Source organism: Chaetura pelagica, unplaced genomic scaffold (genome assembly GCF_000747805.2).
Source record: "Chaetura pelagica isolate M959 unplaced genomic scaffold, ChaPel_1.0 scaffold191, whole genome shotgun sequence".
Classification (NCBI taxonomy): Eukaryota; Metazoa; Chordata; class Aves; order Apodiformes; family Apodidae; genus Chaetura; species Chaetura pelagica.
The window spans coordinates 703,268-721,216 of NW_009952440.1; the positions used below are offsets into that span (position 1 = coordinate 703,268).

General features: G+C 36.3%; 1 protein-coding gene across 1 annotated transcript in view; it reads left to right on the top strand.

Moving 5' to 3' along the window:
• EDIL3 (EGF-like repeats and discoidin I-like domains 3) overlaps positions 1–17,949 on the top strand; it is a 287,168-nt gene that overhangs the window by 124,629 nt on the left and 144,590 nt on the right. The window lies entirely within an intron of this gene.

Below are 17,949 nucleotides of genomic sequence, written 5' to 3' on the forward strand. Positions count from 1 at the left end.
TTTCAAATGTATGGGTACAAGACATGCATATATAATCTACTTTTTTTTAATCTGTCCATGTGCATCAAACTCTGATATTCTACACTTACCCTTCCTCCGTTATTGTCAGACTAACAGGGGTGGTCAAAATAGCCTGGATTATTTAGTTTTGCCATACAAGCATTTTGTACGTAGGGAATAGGATACAAATGCTCAAATTCAAATCCTAATGGAGATGCTTCAAATTCTCCATTTCAATTCATACATGCTTTTGTTGCCCTCCCTCTCTGCATCAATGCATCCATCCAAACACCTATTACTGCAGTAAGATCTGGTTTTATCATCTGGGTTATGCATTTCTTATTCCTTCTACCCACCGAAAAGAACATGGAAAGAAATACGGAATGCAGCTATTTATCTCTTGTAACACCCCATACTCAGGAAGATAGTGTTGGGACCAGTGCCTGTGTGCATGGGTTCAGAGCTTCTGTTTCAAAGTCCAAGATACCTGTGAATGCCAGAGTGCTTACTCTGAAACTTAGCCAATAAGTAGCTCCTTGAGGCTTTCAATGGCAACTACTGTTTGGCTTCTGTTGACCACGTTTGCTCAACTGGTCTTTCTAGATGTAAGAAAAACTAGAGAGGAAAAAAATTAACCCTCTCAAAAGTTAATTTTTCTTCTATACATACTTAACTTTGTTCATGGAGTCTGGTGTCTCTTGTGGTATAAACAGAAACCAGACAGAAGTAACATTTCTCTTGTCCATGCTGGTCTCAGTGTATGTAAGTGGAGTGATGCCCATGATGTGAAAAGTGCTTAACTTCTTTAAGTTTAAATCTAGAAGAAAAAGACTTGGCAGCACAAGACAAGACAAAGCACTATCCAGAACTGAATTGAGTCTGCTAACTAAACCTATGGCAAATCAATAATTCAGCTGCTGCTATGGTATCGTAGAGAATTGCTGGTTTCTTTGCTGTATCCAAGGAGGTGTGGATTTTAGCATAAATTGCAGCTCTGCCAATTCAGTTAGCTGTTGCAATTCTGCTCAGGTATTTGCATCCAGTTAGAAGCTAGTTCATGCAACATATTTTTCAAACACAAGGATTTTTTTGTTTTTTGTTTTTTTAAGATTATATCTATATGCATGTTCATTGACTTCTGTGATTGTAATGCTAACCTTTAGGAACATTTGCTGACAATGTCCTGGTCTCATTTCAAACTAGTCTGGACACAACTACAGCTTCAAATGTATATTTAAGGCTAAATGATTTGTCTATGAATAAAAAATTGTTGTGCTTTCTAAAAAAAAAAAAAAAAAAAGCAAAGCAGAACACTACAAACAAACAAACAAATAGACAAAGGAACCCCAAACAAAAACAAACAAACAAAAAAAACACAACAAAAAACAAACAAGGCAAAGAAATTGTGGTGGTCCCCAAACTGTCAGATGTGTCATAGCAAATGCTATCCATGAGGAAATATAAAGGATGCTCTAATTCTTCCTTTTTTCTCTGTTTGAGAAGTTGTGGGAGAGGTTTGATGCAAGCATATGAAGAAGGCTATGGTGGCATCTCATCCTGCAGTGGAGGCTGGAACTAACCAAAAAGAGCTAGTTCTCAGATGTTAAGCTACTTAAAAGAATGCTTCATGCAAACATTTCTTAAGAGTTTAATTTCACCAGGAAGGAGGGACATGCACATTAAGTTGTGCTGTGTCAGTAGTTTATTCTGCAGAAATAGTCGCATTCCTTGCTGCAACTTGGATAAAAATTAGACTAGATTAACTACTGAACTGGTCTTGTGACCTCTGGCAGCTTGATGTATTGTCCCATTCCTGAGAAATGACAGATGAAGGACACTGCCTTTGATGCTGCACTGGGGAGGCCAAGGAGGGTGTCTGCAAAGGTGTTCACTTGCAACATCGAGGTGCTTTGGGTTTCACTGAGGCTTTTCATCGAGGTGAGGTGAACAGTCAGTCATGTGCTTTGGCAGTGTGTCAGATGGACACAGACATGGTGATCCCAGAAGCAGCATGCTGTGAGGTGCAGTGAATGGTATGTGCCAAGAAAGGTAATAGATCATTAGAAATTCACCAGTACAGGAGAACTGAGATCTTTTCTGTCCCATTCTTTTACAACATCATAATAACATATGCATTCATTAAAAAATGCCTATTTCCTACTTTACTCACAAAATGAAATGACTAGAGGTTTAGAAAGAGTGAAAGGCTCAGTTCCAAGATGTGTCTGCACAAACAGACAAGTTGCATTTAATTAACGAGAAAATTAGATTCTCTGTGAGAACCTATATTGCATACAGACATCAGGTTTTTTTGAAGCTCAATGGAAGATACTAGTCTAAGCATTAGTGTTGTTTAAAAGGTGTCATAAAACCCAAACCACAGCATTTTCAGATATTCAAAACCAGTTTTTTAAGTTCTGCACACAAAAACCTCGTTCTTGTGGTAATCCTTCTACTACATTAACCCATCTTTCTGCTTGTGGGACAGTATGGACTAATGACATTGCTACTGTGGCAAAGAGAGTTATAATCACCACCAGGGAATCTTAGCTAGAGGGGTTCTTAACGAATGTCCTGAGAAGTTATTGCAAGCCTGTGATGGCTCAGGATGTGTGAATGCACATCAAGATCAAGGCCTGTAACAGTATTGTTACTATGAATCAGGCCCTTCACACCCAGAGAAATGAGCAATAAAACTATTTTTTGACAGCTAAAACTAAGTGGATCAGATTACTCTTCTCTAGAAATAGAAAAGATGATACCCAGTTCTGAATATGGCAAAGTAAATTTGAACATGGCAGTAGATTATCAAACGGCATTTTTGAAGGTGGCTTTTGGGATTTCTCCATGTGTAACTAAGGTGGAAGCAGTAATGGTGTGAAGTAATATAAAGGTAGAGACATGCCAACATATTTAATTACAAATGTACTCTTGTTGAAAGAGAGAGAGAGATGTCTTGATTAAAAATTCTTATTACTTTCTCCTTCTTCTTAGACAGGTTAACATTTTAATCATCAGTTTTATAATTCATTATGAATTGTCTAATGAGGCTAGAATTTGGTGCTGTAAGATTAAGTTTTGAAGATAGGAGAACTGTGTTGTCAGTGTCATTTGATTTATTAAAAAATATGACTGAATGGGCTATAATTTATAATGGGAACTATAATGGTTATAAAAAGAAAATATTTAATTTCAGCTTCTGCTTTTCCTGGCATGAAATAAGAAACATCTGCAGGAGTCATTAGCTCATCGCTGAACAATACATTAGCCTAAGTCGGCAACAAAAGTAAGCAGTGGATTAACTTTGTCCTCACTGGTGGTGTCATTTGGATCAGTCTTAGTTATATTAAAATACCAGACCCTAACCAATGTAGCATAAACAAAGTAATTAAATACATCTATCTAATTGCAAGTTGTGGGTACATCCAAAATACCATTATGTTCATCACTTGCCTTCTCAGGGTAGAAGAAGGGATCTGAGCACTTTCAAAGAGTTGTTAATCCAAAAATAAATAGATTAATTATGTTTCAAATATTGCAAGTGAATATATGAATGTCCAAAGACAACAAAATAAAAAGTTTCTTAAAATAAGTAATGTGATTATTATAATAGCAGTCTGTGAATCTTGATACAGTTTGGAATTGAGATGTGTTGAGCATTTCTTTTATACAACTTACCGTTAAATACAGAAATAATTAAATTACACATTCCTTGTTTGGTCCTATTGAAATCAAACTGATAGGAATATTTTTAGAGAAATATCCACCCCTTGTTTAGGAAAAGAATAATCTTGTTAGTCAGAATTTAATTAAATGGCACATTTTTTTATATAATTCAGTTTGCCACTAATTTTAATTTCATAATCTGTCTGAAACGAACAGCATTGTGCCCATGTTTGCCATGAGCTCTGCTAGTTCTAAAATTGTCCATAGAAGCTCCACTGTTCTTCTTTGACTCAGCAGCCCTAAATGACAGCCCTGGTTGTGGCCTCCTGTTTGCCTTTCTTTGCAAGTTTTCCTGTCTACTTCAGCTCTATAGGGCTGGTTATCCTCTGAGATACATGATGTTACTGAATGCCTTTGTGCTGTCCAAGGAGAAAGGTACATTTTCTGTGATTACGTCATTTAGCTTGGTGGGATTGGTCTTGCTGGAACCTGAGAGGTCTGCTGGTTGATTAGAAGAGGAAGGAGGTAGGAGTTTTGGATACAGCTCAACAAATCTGGTTTGTTTGTACCTTTACAGTCTCCGCTACCATCTTTGGGGGAGGACACAATTTAGCTTTATAAACACAGTGTGTGGTACATGAAACACACTGGCAATTGTCAGTTTGAGAGACATTGGAGCAACAAATAGAATGTGATTAGTAGAAAACCAGAAGGAAGTACAATGAAACCTAAATGCAATGGCCTGCCTGGTGAGAGCCAAGTGATGAAGGGAGAGTAATTAAAAGGAATCAAAATGGCCCAGCAAAGCAGCTGAGTAGTAACACAACTTCAGGACAGTTCCATTTGCTGAATAGTAAGTGGCATGTGTAATCTGTAGTGATATGTCATATGGGGGGTTGGACTAAACGATCTCCAGAGGTCCCTTCCCTGATGGCTCTATGACTCTCTTTGTGTGCCTTCCCATTTCAGCTCTTTGCCAATACAGGAAGTATTGAACAACCTGGAGAAGGGTCCTCAAACCCTTTGTCAGGACAAAATGGTGACAGAGGAGCTGAGAATACTGGTGTCATGCTTCAGGCAAAGTATAAAAATTATTCTGTTTATGGGATGGTATGGTAAACAAAATAATGCCAAGCTATTTGTGTAACTACACTTACGAAAGAAGCAGTGCATTTAGTAAATGTTTATTTGAACATTTCCAAAGAACTGAAGCAAATTCACTGTACTTAAAAGAAATACATTTTTAAAAATTAAATATATATATATATATACGTACTATTACATTTTTTAATTGGCATTCAGGGTGTACTTGAGTAGAATTGAACAGAATTGGTTTTATGATTGGCTATGAAGATTCATCAAAGTTAGGACCTGAACAGATGACATCACACCCAGGTCTTGCTGCATGAGGTCCAAAGAGTTTGCAATCCTCAAGAAGTTTACAGATGTAATATACAAAGAAAGGAGAGGGTGTTTTAGAGTAGGGAAGCTGAGACAAGCCTAGCTGATCCAGTTGGCAGACTCTGCTCTATAAGTAGCTAGAAAATGCCATTGTTTTGATTATACATACTTAAGGATATTTTTTTTTCCAGACCATGTACCTGGCTACTCTTGTGATATATTATACAGTTACACCTTCATTTAGAAACATCACTTCCTGTTTTGAGGTGAATGTCTCCAATTTACTGAACTTTGTTAGTTTTGTCAGCACAATGTATGTAAAAATAAAACAAAAAGCTTTTCAGGATCAGATTAATTTTGTTATGCAAATAGTACTGAGGTGTTTCCATCACCTCAACAGTTCAACAGAACTCTCTAACCCCTATTTCTTATTATTTCTTATGTTTCTTATTGTGGTACCATTGCCGATGTGTTAATTTTATCTTTCTTTGATATTGTCAAATCTTTGATGAAATGTAGAGAGAGAAACTGATTATCTTAATTCAAATCTGTTTTAGCAAGTTTATAAGAAGCAGCAAACTAATTTTTTTGTGCATTTTTTTTTTGGTGGGGCTTTTGTTTGTTTGGTTGGTTGGTTAAGATTTTTTACATCTCTCTATTTGGGAATCTCATTTACTGTACTATTTACTACTAATATTTTAAAGGAATAAGTGACACGATGGAAAATATAGTATATGACACACAGCAAAATAATCCTTTGACCACTCAGTAAATATAAATGGCTGATGATAAAACCATGGAACAAGAAAATATACTAATGTGGTGTGCAGTCATACAACAGTATCCTTGTCATGAATATTAGAAACTGTACATAGGACTGTGCAGAGTTTCAACAGTGGTATCCTTGGTTATTTTAACGCCAGGTACAATTGCCATTATGGCAATGACGTTCTCGCTGAAAGATAAAACAACCATGGATAATGATATGAAGTGTTGGCAACCTGTAAATACAATTTTACTGCAGAGCCACATCAGATAGCAGGCTCATACTTGGAAGAGGTGATGTAGACCACAGGATATGTGTGGGTTATCCTTTTGAAAGGCTTGGAAGAACCCTATTCACTCTCTGGTTTGGTGTAGGAGAACTAAAGGAAGCTTGATAAATGAACAACTTAAAGAATTAGTGTTCCTAGCATCATAGGTGGGAAACAAATCCCCGAACCACAGCAGTAATCACTTAATCGTGGAGTATCAAACTTGAAGAAATACACTGCATACAGAAAAAATGAAACTAGGATGTTTAAGTCAAGTAAAAAAATCTGCTTTGCAAGACTTCTATCAGGAGTGTTTTTAAGAGGTAATATTTGGAGTTTTATTTAAAAATAAAAACAAGATCCCTCTCACTACTGTGCACTACAGAAGATACAGAAAGCAGATAAGAAGTACCCTTTAAAGGCTTCAAGGTGGCTAAGAAAGATTCTTTGAGAGGATGAAGAAGAGGAAGCATAGACAGGAAATATTTTGGTTAACTTGTTTTCAGTTTACTGGTTCAATTTTTATGGATAATATGGATTTACCATTAAATCCTTTCCTCCTTAATGTCATTAGGAAGCAAACAACATGTGCTGTTCCTTAGTTTTTACCAAATCACTCAATCCACCAAACTGACTGACACTTTTGAAGTTGTCTGAAAAATCAAGTATAAGACTATCTGAGGGAAAAGAAGGCTCATTAAATGGAGCTGTCCTTTCTCCTGAGGAGCACAGAAGCTTCTCCCAGTATATAAAAAAGGGTAAAAACCCCTCTCCTATGGCCTGGTTGACTGCCTTGATGCACAGTGGCCAGCCACAGACCGACATTTTCCCTAGATTTGAGAGGCCTTGTGTGGAGGGATGGCTGAAGATTTTTGCACCACAACATGTTTTGGAAAACAGCTAGAACCTCATTAAGCTCACTGACGTGTGTTTGTCATGGCAATATGCTAACAGAATTTACATGATCAGTTTTTGCTGGGAAACTTGACCTAATTATAGAGGAATTAATTATCTTAGAGTTGTAAGCTTAGGTTATGTCCTGGCTAGACTAAACTCCAGGGATTTCAGTGAAGTTTATATCTGCATTATATACATCTGACTTGTCCCTTAGTGGTATGAAGGGCCACTAAAAGAGATCTCAACTGCAAGATAGTACAATAAAAGAAGCATAGCCAGTGGAAGGTAATGCAAATTTGTATTTGATTGATTTATTCCAGGTCACCAGGAGACAATAAATTCAGTCAGTCACTTTTATATTTATAAAGTGAATTTCATGTAAAGGCCTTTGTGTGGTGGAAAGAATCAATAAAAAGATACATAAGTGAAGGAGATTCAGCCAAATATTGGCTGTTTCTCTTTAGTCATTGACTGCAGATAACAATCGGACATTTTGCTCTATCAGCCTACAATAAGGGGGCATGTAGGTATGAATATGTGTGTGTGTGGTTGTTACTTTTACATATATAGTGTGCTGTTTTGTCCTTATAGTGCAGAGTCGTGGCTAAAATTCACTAGGTTAAAACATGGAATATTTATGAAAGAGAAGAATTTGCTCACCAGATGAATATTTCATTACTACCTTTTTTAGGTCTGTTTCTTGAATGTATCTTGTATTTAGTCATAATAATCTTTGATGCAGAAAACTCTTAACAGAATTCTGTATATAGTAATTAACATAGACTTCAAAATACATGGTTTAATTTAAAATTTAATATTCTAGAAAATTTCCTTAAGGGGATTATTTTCTGTTTATTGAAGTAATCATAAATTCCAGTTTTAAAAAAAAAAAAAAAAAAAAAAAAGTTGGAGGGGAAAAAAGTTAATTTTGTTTGAGAAATTGTTGTACCATTAATTTTTGTCTTTTAGTAATGTCAGTGGAGTTATTTCAAGTTTACTTTGGTATTAGATACTACTTCGTTTTAATGTTAATAATGTTGTATAAAGTTGAGGAATTGAAAATACAATAAAACTACATCTGTTAGCTTCATAGACATTTAGATTGTTCATCTCTAAACCTAAACTTTTCTTTTTTTCCTTTCCTTAATATTAACTGGAAAATACCATGTGGTGTGAATGTGGGTTAAATTCAGAAGGAAATTTTTTGTTTAGGAACTAATAAGAAAATGTTTAAACTAAAAAGTTAAGAAAATTTTAATAAAGATATATTAATGAACTTAATTTATCTTTTTGTGAGACAGTGTTTATTGATATCTAATTTTGAAAATTTGAAAAATACTCCTCGTATTTTTAAATTTGGGGGGTTTTATTTTTTCTCTTAAAAGGGTTGAAATTGAGATTAAGTATTTCTCTACAAGCATGAAAGTTTTGGTTGACCCAAGTATAAATTTTTCACTTCTGCTTAATGTATACTTTTTTTTTTTTTTTAAATGAGGTGGGGGAAAAAACATAACAAAAACACCAACAGAAAATTATTCTTCAGGTCCTGTCTTGAAGAAAGCAATTGGCGATAGAGAAGACAAGCTAGTCATTTCTTTCTCCTTAGAGCATTTAACTAGAATTAATATCAATCACATTGCAGCCAAGGTTTTCTCAGTAGTCCCTCTGAGTTAAATATGTATCTGCTTGCATTTTCCCAGATCTCTAGAAACTAGACTTAGAGCACTTAAATGAACATTAGAGATGAAGACTGGGAACAGTAAGGATTTTTCAATCACTGTTTTTGTAATTAGTCCTTTAAATGTAATGTACTTCAATTATGATAATATGAGAGTCAACATGTCATAAAATGCATGTTAAATTGCTATGTAAAGAGATTGAAAGGCAGCAAATATACAAAGGGAAAAAGCTGAATAACTAGAAATGTATCTTGTTTCTCTCCTATTGCACAGCTGTTCTTTTAATTGTTCTTTTCGCACAACAAAATTCACAGCATCACAGTGGGACTGAGATGCCAAGGGACCTCTGGAAGTCCTCTCACCTGATCACAGAATCATAGAATCACAGAATTATTTAGGTTGGAAGGAACCTTCTAAAGATCACCTAGTTCCAACCTCCCTGCATAGGCAGGGACACATTCCACTATACCAGGTTGCTCAGAGCCCCTCTGCTCAAGCAGAGCTACCAAGGGCTGGTTGCCTAGGACCATGTCTAAATGGCTTTTGAGTATCTTTAGGGAATCTACAGCCTCTTTGGTTCTGCAATAAAAATACAAAAATCTTACATATTGTCCATTGTGTGGAATCCAGAATTGCAAGCACTTTGACAGCCCAAACAAAAATGACACATCAGCAGATCAGAGGTAAGATTATAGATCTTTTACTCTATGGTTAGAGCACTGTACAGCTTTCTCCATGTATTCTGCATTCCTGGATGCTTTTTTACAAAGAACACTGGATCCAGAGCAAGGAGCAAAGTGTTCACAGTACTCTGACCTGAACAGACCAAGTAAAAAGCATTTGCAGTATCTCAAGTGCTGAGAAGAACATAATATATGAATAGTAATCCCTGGTTTTGGGATAGGCTGCAGCAGTGTGCAGTGGACATGTGAGAGTGTAGAAGTGCTCTTGACTACATCAAACCTTCTCTGTTGGAAGGAGGTAGCTCAAGGAGATGTTTTGCCATCTGTTTGCAGCATGGGAGAGAGAAAATCAAAAGGAAGGAAGGACAGCTTCTTAACACGGCTTACCAGATCCCAGTAGCTCTTCTTTCTCACAGTGCGAGGTGCTGGTTGCGGCTGGTTTTGAAATGCAGTTACTGGAGAGGGTGCTACGTGTCCTCTGAAAACAGAACTCTGCTTCTGACAGAACGTGCATGGAAAATGAATAAATTAGCTCTGAGGAATATATAGAAAAGTAGGGATGAGGTGGGTTTCAGAAAATCCATATATTTAGGATGAACAAAATCTTAAAAAAACTCCACAGCTCAAAATCAATAGGCCTGGCTCCTACATTAATGAAAATTGAAAGGTTTGGAAGAGCACCAGAGTGCTAACTGATAGCTGCTGTGAAAATGCTTCTTACAGAGGCGCTGTCAGAGTGCCTGATAAACTTTTGACTTCTAGTGGCTTTATTCATTAAGATAAAAGAAAAATCAATGTAAATTATCTTCACTTGTTCATGAAGGAAAGCCTTTAGTACTCAAGTTTCAATTACTTTCTTAAAAATTAAGAACAGTGCATAGATGACAAAATAAAGGAGGAAACGTAGCATTTCTGAGAAGAATAAAGAAACTTCATGCCAACTGGATTTTTTTTTACCCATGTCACCATGTTCTCTTTTGCCTTGTTTCACTGCGTATAGCAAAGCCATGTTAGTGTCAGTAAGAGAGAAAAATATGTTTTTACAGTTATGTTTAAGCATGTTTCTATTTGTTGAGTTACAGTTGCCCGCAAAGAATTTCACGTGCTCAGTAAAACCAGTCTAGGACACAGTAATTTGTTCAAACTGCCCCAGGTTTAAAGTAAGCTTCTTTGTCACCTGTATTTTAGGGCAGAAAAATGTGCTGGGTTTGGAAATGTCCAGGTTCAATATGGCCTCTGCAGATATTCTTAGATGAATTTGTATTTCCTATGACTTATTGTTGCTGTCTGTGACACAGACATGTGGTGATAAAGTATTTGAGATCTAGCTGAGGGCAGTGTTATATAGAAGCTGGACAATACTGCCAAATAAGAAAAGCTACAAGTGACTACTGGCGTGTCAATCATTCCTTAAGCGGTATATTCCAGTCTTAAAAATATACCTGGGAAATCAAAATATTGCTTTATTCATTTAAAAATACCTGATTTGCCTTTCTTGCACCAGGATTTGAGTCTTCTCTTTTCTATACCTGTAGTCATTCCATGTAGCTCTATGGTGGGGTATTTCCTGTTCCTCATTCCTAAAGTAACCAAAAAATGATTAAAAACACGTACCACAGCAAAGCGATATGCCTCCCAGCGTGGGACTCCTCTAACACCACATCCTTCATTTTAGCTGCCATCTGCTCCTTTGAATTCTCCTCTTGGCACATTATACAATTTACAACTCAATTTTGTGGTGGTGAGGATTGTGTTGCATGGAAATTATCTAAGTAAAGCAGTATGTCGGCCCTCAGTCATGCTAAAAAAACCTACAGACTTGGATTATTTAAAAAACTTAATTTGGTGATTCTTCCTTTCTATGCCGTTCTTGTAAGACCCCACCTGCAGTACTGTGTCCAGTTCTGGAGTCCTTCCCCAGCACAGAAAGGACATGGAGCAGTTGGAGTGAATCCAGAGCAAGTTGAGGTTGTTCAGCCTGCAGAAGAGAAAGTTCCAGGGAAACCTTAGATTACCTACCAGTACCCAGAGGGGTTACAGGAAAGATGGAGAAGGACTTTTTACAAGGACATGGAGTGATAGGATGAGGGGTAATGGCTTTGTGCTGAAAGAGGGTAGTTTTACGTTACATATTAGGGGGAAGTTTTTTAGTGTGAGGGTGGTGAGACTCTAGAACAGGTTGCCCAGAGAAGCTGTGGCTGCCCCCTTGCTGGAACTGTTTAAGGCCAGGTTGGATGGGGCTTGGAGCAACCTGGTCTAGTGGGAGGTGTCTCTGGTTGGAGCTAGAGAATCTTTAAAGTTCCTTCCAACCCAAACTATTCTATGATTCTGTAATTCTATACAGCCTATGAACCAAGCAAGTCATTTGAACAGAGAACTGTATGTCCCTGGTCCTGAGCAGGTTTGTAACATAGTGTATGTTCTATGCAACAGTGACTATTGGCAACTTTTTGCTTCATCTTTGTGCAATGTAAAGACTTCTCATGCAATGACTGAGGTTGAAGTTAGTTTGGAGTGAGAAGTGGCACAATAGTGTCACAGAAAGTTTATGCATTAAAGTTGGTATGTGGTGTTACAGGACTGTATACAGTTCAGGTTCATTTGTGTTAACTCCTGTTTTCTGCTCTGTTTTGAGGATTGTCTATTGTCTTTTTAAGCTTTCCTAATTCTATTGGAGGTTGGATACTGTCTATTGTCAAGTAGTATGGTAGTAAATCTACCTTCTTATTTTTGGTGGAAGATACAGTGATGCTCAGACCCTGTTAAACCTTTTCTTATCTCAGTCCCCCTTTGTTTCAGTCTGAATTTTTGTAGCTTTGAGAAAGCCTTGCTCTCTTTCCTTGCACAGAGAGTTCCAAGAGTTTCCCAGCTTGTAGTAAACTGTTTTCAAGAGCAGATCAAACTGCCCTCTCAGTCAGCCTTTGGTATCTTCAGACTGAGATGCAGCACATTTTCCTCATAGTACAAAGGAACAGGCTTGACCTAGATCAAGCACTGGGGTATGCATCTGCAGTGCAAGAGCTAATCCAGCCTCCTGTACAAATCCAAAACTAAACTCACATATACTATAAATAACTGAGTGGGCTTTTATTGTGGGTTATGGTTGTTTGGTTGTTTGGTTGTTTTCCCAAGAGGGAAGAATACCCATAAAGTAAAAATAATTTAAAAAATAAATTAAAAAAAATAATAATAAATCATCAACAGTGTTACTTTCCAGTGTGATATATGATGCTATTTTAAAGTTCTTCATTCACGGAAGAATAGCTGGTCAAATTTCCCTTGAAACACACAAAACAACCAAGTGAAAAAGCTTCAGGCAAGTGACTGAAATATGAAATACAAAATTGTTTGGCTTGGAAGGCTCTTTCTGTGTGTAATTATGGGGATATCTTACATAGTTTTTTGCATCCCTAAGCAAAACAGGTGCTTGCATGTACCTAATTAATCCTAACTATAATTTACAGCCTTTTTCAGTATTTCATTTTAGGAGTATGCATTTGGATGTTGAGAGAATCGTCTTTGTAATTTAAAGAAGCAAAGACTCCTTCTACCATCTTAGTCACTTAGCTATTTCAGGACACTTGTTCTCATACAGAGAAGTGGTAGGATATTTTCTGATTGCATTCTTTGCTTTTTTGGAACATGCAGATCTTCTCAAAACTGTGTTTGGCAGCGTGTGTCAGTATGCATGTAAAATTGTGTGATATTTAAAGTTATGACAAACTACTTCTACTTTCAGAATTACAACTTTAAGTACTGTTGTGCCTTTGGCAGATGCTGAAACCTTGTCAAGAACTGCAGCTGTCTAAGAACTGAATAATTGTTTTAAAACTAAATTTTTTTATACTGTTTTCCTTAAGAAGAACATCCTGCCAGATGCTAGGCTTGTACTAGAATTGGTGGGCACTCCGATAACTGACTTGTTCTACAGAATTGTAAATGTAAAGGCACTCACCACAAAAATCACTATCTAATCTTGTGCTCTACACAATACAAAATTTCATCTAAATAAATCTTTCGTATTTAAACATGTTCAGCACTAGTCCTGATGCTTAAAAAAAGGGAAAACTTATACTTAAGAAAAAGGCGAATGAATTAAGTAATCTTATTAGTATTTCTAACACTGCCATTTTAATATATTATTCTAGATTTTAGATTCTATATTTTAATAATACTTGAAATTTTATTCAGATACTCCACTTTTTGTTAGAAACCTATTTCTTTAAATAAAACAATGAAGAGAAGAAAGAGTAAGGTTTTTTTACAGGCTTTATGTGCTTAAGTGGATGTAAACTTATGAAGAGTGATAGGTTTCCTCTACCAACTGCCACAGGCATTTCTGAGTTTTCTTAATTATTTACTTTGTTTTTCATTTAACATCTGTCATTCAAGCAGAGTTTTATCAGTTCAAAATGTGTTATCTCTGAAATGAACTGCTGAGTTGCCTGGTGTCCTCCCTTTTGTATTATTTTGGGGTTTTTGTTAAGAATGGGTGCAAACAAAACTTAATCAGCTGAAGATAGAAGGAGGCACTGCTGTTCCCAAGGGCCTGTGAATAGGGAAGGATTAGCTGGTGTCCTGGTACTACAAATCCAATTAACACGCAGCAACAGAACAAACCCAACCTCACTGTAAAACTGCAGTATAAAAACATCTTACTCACACTGACAGAGGTATCGTTGACTGAATGGCATAAGTGATGCGTTTTCCAGATTCATTAGACTCATGCATCTTGAAAACGAATCTGTATTTTTCTTAGGGATTATGCCTCCTTTTTGTAACTAAGACTGACAATTATTTATATCAGTTGTTGCAGTGGCAGCCAGCTGAGTTGGTTGAGTTGGTTGTCATCAGTTGGTGAGACAGCGTTAATCATCTGAGCTGTGTCTTGCAGGTGGCTTTAGCACATTTAAACTGACAGAGTGTGGGACAGACTGAGATTCGGTGCAGAGGGGCTTTTGTGGAAATATGGCTTGACAATGGGTTGCCTCATCAGTCATGCCAGTGCTGCACCCAGTGTTGAGAACCAAAAATTGAGCCAGTTCATGGAAGACTGAAGTTAATTCTGTCAAGTGGGCAGTGGGTAAAGAGACAGATTTGTTAGGCACGTATTTTCAGTGAAACATCTGTGGAATTAAGATCACATTCTTAATGACTGATGATAGTCTCTGGGAAGTCAGTCAATCAGTCTTTATAATATGCAGGTTCTCTGAGATCCTGAGATTTGATGCTGAGCAGAATATATTTATACATTTTTTTACGTTGTATTCAGAAAAATGTTACTTGCTCTTGGATTCTACTGTTTGCAGGTGGTTCATTTGGATGATTTTGCAGAGCTCTTGCGTAGCCTTTTCCATAATGTTATATACAGCTTATTCTTTTGTATGCCTTACATTTTATTTGAATGTTAAAGGCAAACATATTTCACATTAATGTATAATTAATGCAAGTCTTAATATGAACACAAAAATCATGTAACATGTCATAATACCTAACATAGGAGAGCCCACCGTTTCACTGAATCCTTTATCCTCAAATTACCTATGCTTCAAAGTTCAGATTTTTTCCAGACCTGGCAAGGCTTTCACTATTGTAACAGAAAGAATTACAAGTCTGGTATAGCTGTTCAGATACTATCCAAGCATATAATCTACCTCTTCTAAGCTAGTATATATTGGATTATATGTATCCTAGTATATACTTTACAAATCTGCTCATGCTTTTTGGGGTTTCTTTCCCCACAAGTGTCATGCAGCAATGCTCACCTCTAAAGAAAACGTGATTAAGTTTTCCCAAATGAACATAAGATTTTCTGCAAGAAGATAAAATCTAATGTTTGTGCTGCCACATGTCTTACTATGTATTGTTAAAGATGCATTAAAAGGAGAAGAAAAATATTCTCTCTGCAGCTCTGAAGCTGCAGAGTAGTTTACAGTTTAAGGTTGTGCAGTGCTGTTGTCAGACCATGACTTGGGGATGTGTGTGACAGTTGTGGGGGCTTTTTTTATCCAACACCTCGCTCCTCTGTGTCAGTGTTACTGATCTGGAGCCAGGAGAAAGCCAGGCTGATGATGATCCACCACCCAGCACAGAGAGTCACCACTCAGTTGAGCAAGGCAATTCCAGCTTTCTCCTTCTTCACTCCTCTGAAATAAGAAAGTAAATTACAGATAACTAGTATGGAGATCAGTGACTCTGTAAATAGCTTTTTAAAATTACTTAAAGTTTTAAATCACTGCTGATGGGGGCGGAGAATATATATATATATATATATATGTAGTGGTTTTGTGTAAGAGATTGTTGTGTGGTCATTTAGTGCATTTACTTAATGAAAAGTGAAGTGCTGACATGACATTTGATCTGGTATAATAAAGCAAGAATTGTGTATTCTTTGAGTATGCAATAGCTTACTGAAGTATGTTTTCTGAAAAATAGTTTATCAAGCTGTGGGAGGGGGTGGGGGTGTGAAATAAGTCCTGGCACATGTAGCAAGAGATTAAGTTAATTTTTTATATTATTTTTTTTTTAAAGTGTTCATGGAGTACAAACAAGTTCACAACTGCATCCTCATATCTGCTTTTAATATACATTTTAAATTTCTGTCCATGGCTACAAAATGCATTGATAAGTAGAACTAAACCTTTTGCATTTTACAAAAGCAGTTCTCAGTAACTCCAGTCTAAGTCAGACAAGAAATGAACATATTGTAGTCCTGACAGAACCTAAACCATCAATCAAATAGTCAAAATTAATTAAATAAACAGAAAAGTAATGTTATTGACAGAGTTGTCTTGGCATCTGAATGATTTGTTAGAGCTGAGATTCAGCTATCCTATTTCATTCAGATGTGTACCTAAGTGCAGAATGGTCCCACTGAATCAACTACCAGAGTGATAACAATTCAGTTTTGAATTGCTAATGCTGGTATTCATAGCAATAAGTAAGTCTAAGAATATTATTCAAGTAGCAGTCTGAAAACATCATTACTGGAATGAATAATCTTTTGTATTTTTAATTCTTTTTAAAGCAGTTTTAATGCACAGTCACTACTACTTTTAATTTTTTGTTGCTCAAGCAGCAGTTGAGCTTGCAGCTAATCCAGATCTTGCACATTTGTAAGCTTTAATAATGCAGCTTCTGTCTAACTTTCAGGTCCTGTTCTGTTTGTGTAGTCCTCTCTGCCACTGGTTCCTTGATAAATTACAACATGCTTGATTGACTTAGTTTATAGTTTGTTTATTTACTTCTGATTCTGTTGTTCATAATATTTAAATACTCAGTTTCTTTTTTTGGGAATCAGCTGTAATGTTATTGTAATAATACTGTATCTGAATAGTTAAATTAAAAAACAAAAATAGGGTGGTACTCTTCTTTCACTGTCTTGAAATCCACTACTGTTGCAAACACATTTTACTTAACTTCAGTAAGTATACAGAAAAAAAACCAAAACACAACACCATGTACTACTGTCAAATTTAAAAGATTGATATGATTTTTACATATATGCACTTCAAAATGAATTAATCTAGTTTCAAAATACACATCTAGACAATAAATTAGGAAAAATAGGAACAAATAAATAAGAATAAATAAATAGGAGTTACAAAAGGGAAGGATTTGCCTATTAATTATTCTGTTTAGGCCATTTTAGAATAGGCATTTCATAATGTAATGCATTGTAATGTAGTCTTCCTAAGTGTTTATCTGAACACCAGGCTGCATAAATAAAGATCACCTATTTGCCTCAGGAAACTTTAGTTAGAGACGAGATGGTTGGCTGGTTCTTCAAACAGTAATTAATTATTTTCTGTCGATTGGATTTGACAGCCCCCAAAAGGACACCATGTTACTCTGCAGTTAGAAATAACCGATGTATCCAGCATTAGTTATCATACATACAGTTGCATGTAGAATATTGTATTGAATTAACCAAGGCTCACTTTTGGTCTCAAGTGCAGTCAGTGTCTGTTGACATGGTCTCTGCTATGTATGATGAAGTTTCACTAAAAAGAGGAAAGATCTTCCTGCTCCTTTCCTGATTTCTCCCAGCATAAAACATGAGAGTGATATTGAAGGCAAAAAGTCAATTTACCAAGCATGGCACCACTCTGAGAAAATGTTTGAAATCTTTATTGCTGCCAAGTGCAAGCTCTGAAGCTGCCAGGGTGGATCAGTGTTTGCCATGGCTTGGCTGTAAGAATATTGTTTATATGGGAGTGATTCTGCAACAAATATAACATAAGGAGCTTCCACTTTAACTGATAAAAGAAGCTCCTTAAAATAGAAATAATAAAGGGATGGTTACCTGTGGTTAGTACCGTAAGACAGTGTCTATATCGCACTTACGGAGGGTCCTTTCAGGCTTATAGCAACACCTCTGTCGCTGAATTTGTCTGCCAAGAAGCTGACTGAAACATGTCTCTTGAACTGTGCTGATGCAGTATTGAGCCTATGCTACTAGCCACATCATAGAGAAATGTTAAGAGTATGATTGAGCTCATTTTAGCTTAGTTCTCCACTATGATGAAACATCTGTTGCTCAAGTTGATAAAATTATTTGTAATTTTTTTAATGTCTTATTGCTGATAT